Raw genomic sequence first — 5,919 nt, 5'->3', positions numbered from 1 at the left:
GGCCGGGCCATTTCCCCTTTTCTGACACTCAGGAGACCTGAGTTCTAGTCTCAGCTCCTCCACCCCCGGGTCGGGAGATCTCAGCTACGTCAGTTTCCCTGGCCTCAGTTTCTCCATCTGCAAAGGAGGGCCTTGAGCTCCGTGGTGTGGAGAGGTTTCTGCACCTCTCCTTTGTCTCGGCCCCGAGGAGACCCGCCGAGGAGGCCCTGCATGGGGACCAGAACTGGTTGCATGTCACGGGGAAGAACGTGCCCTACACGGGGTCCATCAGACCACGGCTCCTGCCCTTGCCTCCCTCCGAGCAAGCCTCCCCCGCACACGCAGGGCTGCCAGGGGCTGAGTCGTGTCCCCCCAAATGTGTGTGATGACGTCCTAACCCCAGGACCTCAGAATGTGCCTGTATTTGGAGATAGGACTTCTAAAGAGGTAATGAAGTTAAAATTAGGCCATTAGGGTGGGCCCTAGTCTGATATGACAGAACCCACCGTGAGCAGATATCACTGTTACAATCGGAAGAAGAAATGCCATTTGTAGGTTGAATGGCAGATGGGACTCATCCTATGAGGGGGGCACGCCCACACCGGTCAGAATACGTTTTGGTGGGCCCAGCTGGGATGGCTCAGTGGTTGAGCATTGACCTATGAACCAGGAGGTCCTGGTTCAATTCCCGGTCAGGGCACATGCCCGGGTTGTGGGCTCAATCCCTAGTGTGGGGCGTGTAGGAGTCAGCCAATCAATGCTTCTCTCTCATCATTGATGTTTCTCTCTCTCTCTGTCCCTCTCCCTTCCTCTCTGAAATCAATCCTATCTAATAAAAGAGTAATATGCAGATTGACCATCACTCCAACACACAGGATGGCCACCCCATGTGTTCAAAGATGGCTGCCCCCATGTGGACACAGGATGGCCACCACAAGATGGCCGGCAGGGGAGGGCAGTTAGGGGCAACCAGGCCTGCAGGGGAGGGCTGTTGGGGGTGAACAGGCCTGCAGGGGAGGGCAGTTAGGGGCGACCAGGCCAGCAGGATAGGGCAGTTAGGGGTGACCAGGCTGTCAGGGGATGGCAGTTAGGGGTAGCCAGGCTGGCGAGGGAGGGAAGTTAGGGGTGACCAGGCCAGCAGGGGAGCAGTTAGGTGTTGATCAGGCTGGCGGGGGATTGGTTGGGGGTGATCAGGCTGGCAGGCAGAAGCAGTTAGGGGCAATCAGGCAGGCAGGCGAGTGGTTGAGAGCCAGCAGTCCTGGATTGTGAGAGGGATGTCCAACTGCCCGTTAAGCCCGATCCCGGGATTGGGCCTAAATGGGCAGTCGGACATCCCTCAAGGGGTCCCATATTGGAGAGGGTGCAGGCTGGGCTGAGGGACACCCCCCACCCCGTGCACGAATTTTGTGCACTGGGCCTCTAGTAAAAATATATTAAGAAGGAAAGAATACATGCCCTCACCCCTTAATGTTTTGCATGTATGGGAGTGGGGTGGGGGGGCAATGGTAAGATATGTACACATATAATACCTTAATAAAAAAAATTTAAAAAAAAGAAAAAAAGAAATAAATAATTTGTCAAAAAAAAGAAAAAAAAAGAAAGAATACGTGTTGGTGGCATCGAGCCCTGTTATGAGTGTGCGCTGTTCTAACAGGAGGGAACCGACGGGGGAGCGTGTTTTTCGGTGAATATTCATGGTGTCCTGTTTTCACACTTTCATCGGTAAAACAGGAGCCGGTTAAACTAACTTGCCCCTTAGAAGACAGGACGGCATACGTTTTACACGAAGGTCGTCGCAGGTCACAGAGACCCGGATCCGGCAGCAGACCCTCCCCGCCAGGCTCTCCGGGAGGCTGTCCGGCCCGAGCTCCGTGTCCCGGGTGACTTACGGGAAGATGGCCATTAGACCACAAGGGCATCGTAACCATTGTCTGCTCTGGGCGCTGGGGCGGCTTTAGGGACAGATGGCGGGAGGACTGACATGTGAGACCAGCCTTGATGATGACGATGACGATGACGAGGGAGCGAGGCAGCACTTTTCCTTTGCCCAGAGCCGTGGTATCAGCCCCGCCCATGTGACTAGGCCTTGAAAGGTCCTTGAAAGATGCCCCGGAGGCCAGGAACCTTGCCTCCTCCTCGCTCCCCTCTCAGGGGAGAATAGAGCCATCCTGCCAGCAATAGAGCCATCCTGCCAGCGAGATCCACACGTCCCGGGGCCTCCGTGGCCAGGAGAGTTCAGGGGCCCGGGGGCCGGCAGCGGGTGTCGGGTGTCGGAATCGTAGCCCAGCACCTGTGGCTGCGAACGGCTGCTCCCCCACCCGACGAACGGGCCGCTTCCCGCCGGGTTAGTACCGCAGGCTGCAAAGACGGCACGGTCAGGGGCTCCCACAGCCGAGCGGCCACGTGCTCTGCGTGTAACGTGTGGGGTCCACTCTGCCCTCCCCGCCACCCCCCACCCGCCAGGAACTAATGAACCGATCACTGTTTCCTTCTGCAGCTTGTTGGTGTGGAGTTGTCATCACAAACTTCTTTAAAAATATGTTTTTATTGATTTCAGAGAGGAAGGGAGAGGGAGAGAGAGAGAAACATCCGTGATGAGAGAGAATCACTCATCAGCTGCCTCCTGCACACCCCACCCTGGGGATGGAGCCTGCAACCCGGGCCTGTGCCCTGACCGGGAACGGAACCGTGACCTCCTGGTTCCTAGGTGGACACTCAGCCTCTGAGCCACGCCGGCCGGCTCGTCACAGACTTTGAGTCCTCCCCCTTTCCTTCCCTTTCTTCAACTCGCTGCTGTTTCCACGTCTCCCTCTCGGGTTGGGGTCTCACTGGACCCCGTGTGCTGAGCCGTGGTGCTCCCCCTTTGCTCCAGCCCCCCGTCGGGGCCAAGTGCCAAGGGCGCTTTGGGCTGTTCTACCGTTGTGATCCAGATTTCGCTTGCAGACCGTTGGATCATTGAAAACCAGGCACCTTGGTCGTATAGGCCCCGAGCTCCGGGTCTGCCTCTCCCCAGTGGTGGGGTTTCAGGAAGTGGCTGGCACCTCGAGGCTGAGTACCCACTTTTCTCCTCGCCCATCACCCATCGAGGGACAGTGGCGCTCACCTCCCAGTGCGCAAGAGGATGACGTGCCAATGACCCATGTGCCGCTCCTGGCCGGGGCCAGAGACACAATAATGGGTTTTTTCAGGAGTGACAGTTTCCGTGTTATTTTATTCACGTGTAGATGCCATGCAGCGTTGCATTCGCCCCAGGGGCACAGCATAGGGATTCGGTATTTTTGAACCTTCCCGTGTGCTAGCAGGCCCCTGGCCCCGTGCACACGTGTCTCCATATTACTGATGAGACACGTTCCTCCCTCGACTCTTTCCAAAGCCCTCGCGGTCGGCGGCTCACCTCCCCCAGGCCCACCCCCTCCGTGTCTTCGGTGCATTAAGATGCTACTTAATTCAGGACAGCTCCCTTCTAGCATGAAAGGCGCCTTGTCAGTTGAATCTTGGAGGCTGGGGCTGGGGGCGGGGGCGAGGAAGGCCCCGCAGAGGGGAGAGCGTGGCCTGGCCTCACCTCGGCGTGCCCACCGCCACCCGCTCAGGGGCCTGTTCTGGCTCTGCTTCCCAGGGTGTGGTGTGCCAGGAGGGGGGTGCCAGGAAGGCTAGTGTGTTTATTACCAACAGCACACCCTTCAATGCCATTCGTTCCCAGGCATCTCAGGTGCCACCCACTCGGCTTCCCGACGGTACGAATGTCCCTTCTCCCCTTCTATGCGTTGGAGCGAAGCGTTGAGCCGGCCGCTCGTTTCGCCAAGCCGCCCCTGGGTTGCTGCTAAGGAGAGAAGGAGGCTGAGCCTCCCCCAGAAATGGTGGCGGAGGTTCATGTCCTGAGCCTGAGCGAGGGGAGAGTACAGGGAGAGTTCAGCCTGATGGCCCTGGCCCGTGTGGCTCAGGTGGCTGGGCCTCGTCTCATGCGACAAAGAGGCGTCCGTTCAATTCCAGGGCAGGGCACGGGCCCGGGCTGCAGGCTGGATCCTTGGTAGGGGGCACTCAGGAGGCAGCTGATGCATGTTTCTCTCTCTCTCTCTCTCTCTCCCTCCCTTCCTCCCCCTTTCTCTCTCTCTAAAATCAATAGCCTGAGGGGAACAGTTTCCACGTGCCCCTCAGATGCCCAGCGAATAACGCTGCTGAAGGGAGAGAGGAAATTGTGTCTCAGGCCAGAGAGAAGCCTCCGTGTCGTCTCCCACGGGCTGTCCTCTGCGGTCACTCTGCCGTCCCCACATGCCCTCTGACCCCCAGCCTCTGCCCTTCCGCAGAGGGAGGGAGAGGACACTGGAAGCAGCGAGGGGCCCCATCCCGCGGGATCTGCCGTACAGAGTCCCCTAGGACACGCTCACGGTCCCTGCCTGTGGGGGTGCCGTGCACTTGACGTCCGCGCCCTCAGGTCCCTGAGTTCTGCACGGACCCCGTGTAGTCCTTGCTGTCGCCTGTGCTGGCCACGCCATCTCCTTATTCTCACCTGGAGTTCCCGCCGTGGGACTCGCTCTGAGGTGGCATCGCCTCCTCTAACTTAGCGAGTTGCATGAAGCCGGTGAGGGCGTGCGTGGCGAGGGGGGAGAGCGCCCTGCCATCTTGCTGTCTAGCAACCAAAAACCCAGCCGGTTGGCGCAGACGAGGGAAAGATCAGCAACGATATTTTATCAGGAAGAGAAAAGGCTAGAAGAGATGTCTCCCCCGCAAACTGGCCTTGCGCGAGGCAGTGCGGCCACTGGAGGGAAGTGGCTGCTCTCCTCCATCTCCTCCCCTGGCATCCGAGTGCCCACCTGCTCAGTGAGTGTGGTCTGAAGGGCGCCCCTCCCTGCCCGGGCCCAGAGCTGCAGGCCGCTCCCCTCCTCCTCATGCAGCTCAGCGGGAGTTTGGGGGTGGTTTGCTGCTCTCTGCAGATATTTGAAGATAAGAGCCCGCACGGAATCCCCCCAAAGTCGCCCCCAAGCAGCTTGGAGTCTCTGTGTCCCCACCTGGCGTTCCCTGGGCAGTACCATCTCCCGACCCTCTGTCCGCCTGGTGCTGGAACTGACCCGAGCTAAGGGCACCGAGGGTGGAGCGTGTTCAGGAACAGGGCCCGCGGGTCAGGGGAGCTGGGCGTGGAGCTCCCGGAGCCCTGCAGTGGGCAGAGGGCAGGGGGCTGACCCGGCCGGGCCCACGCTTCCCTCCCTGGCCCAGGCTCTCCTCACCAGAAAAGGACGGCCGTGGGGGGAGATGCTTCGAGCTCAGGCACTCGTGGTCCTGACAAGCCATGGTCTGCCATGGTCACGGGATAAGGCATGGACCAAACGAAGAAACCCATGGCGGCCAGCGTGGCTCCCTGGTTAAGCGTCGACCTATGAACCAGGACATCATGGTTGGATTCCCCGTCACGGCACATGCTTGGGTTGCAGGCTGGATCCCCAGTGGGGGGCGTGCAGGAGGCAGTGGATCAATGATTCTCTCTCATTATTGATATTTCTATCTCTCCCTCTCTGAAATCATATATATAGATGATTGTGTGTGTGTCTGTATATATATGTGTGTGTGTGTGTCTGTATGTATATATGTGTGTATATATATGTGTATGTATATGTGTGTATATATATATGTGTGTGTATATATGTGTGTGTGTATATATGTGTGTGTATGTGTGTATATATATGTGTGTGTGTATATGTGTGTGTATGTGTGTATATATATGTGTGTGTGTATATATGTGTGTGTATATATGTGTGTGTGTCTGTATATATATGTGTGTGTGTCTGTATATATATGTGTGTGTGTATATATGTGTGTGTGTATATATGTGTGTGTGTATATATATGTGTGTGTATGTATATGTGTGTGTGTATGTATGTGTGTATATATATATACAATTTTATTTTTATTTTTTTATTTTTTAAAATATATTTTATTGATATTTTA

The sequence above is a fragment of the Plecotus auritus genome, assembly GCF_963455305.1.
Source record: "Plecotus auritus genome assembly, chromosome: 6".
NCBI classification, from domain to species: Eukaryota; Metazoa; Chordata; class Mammalia; order Chiroptera; family Vespertilionidae; genus Plecotus; species Plecotus auritus.
Note: the sequence above shows the minus strand (reverse complement) of the source record.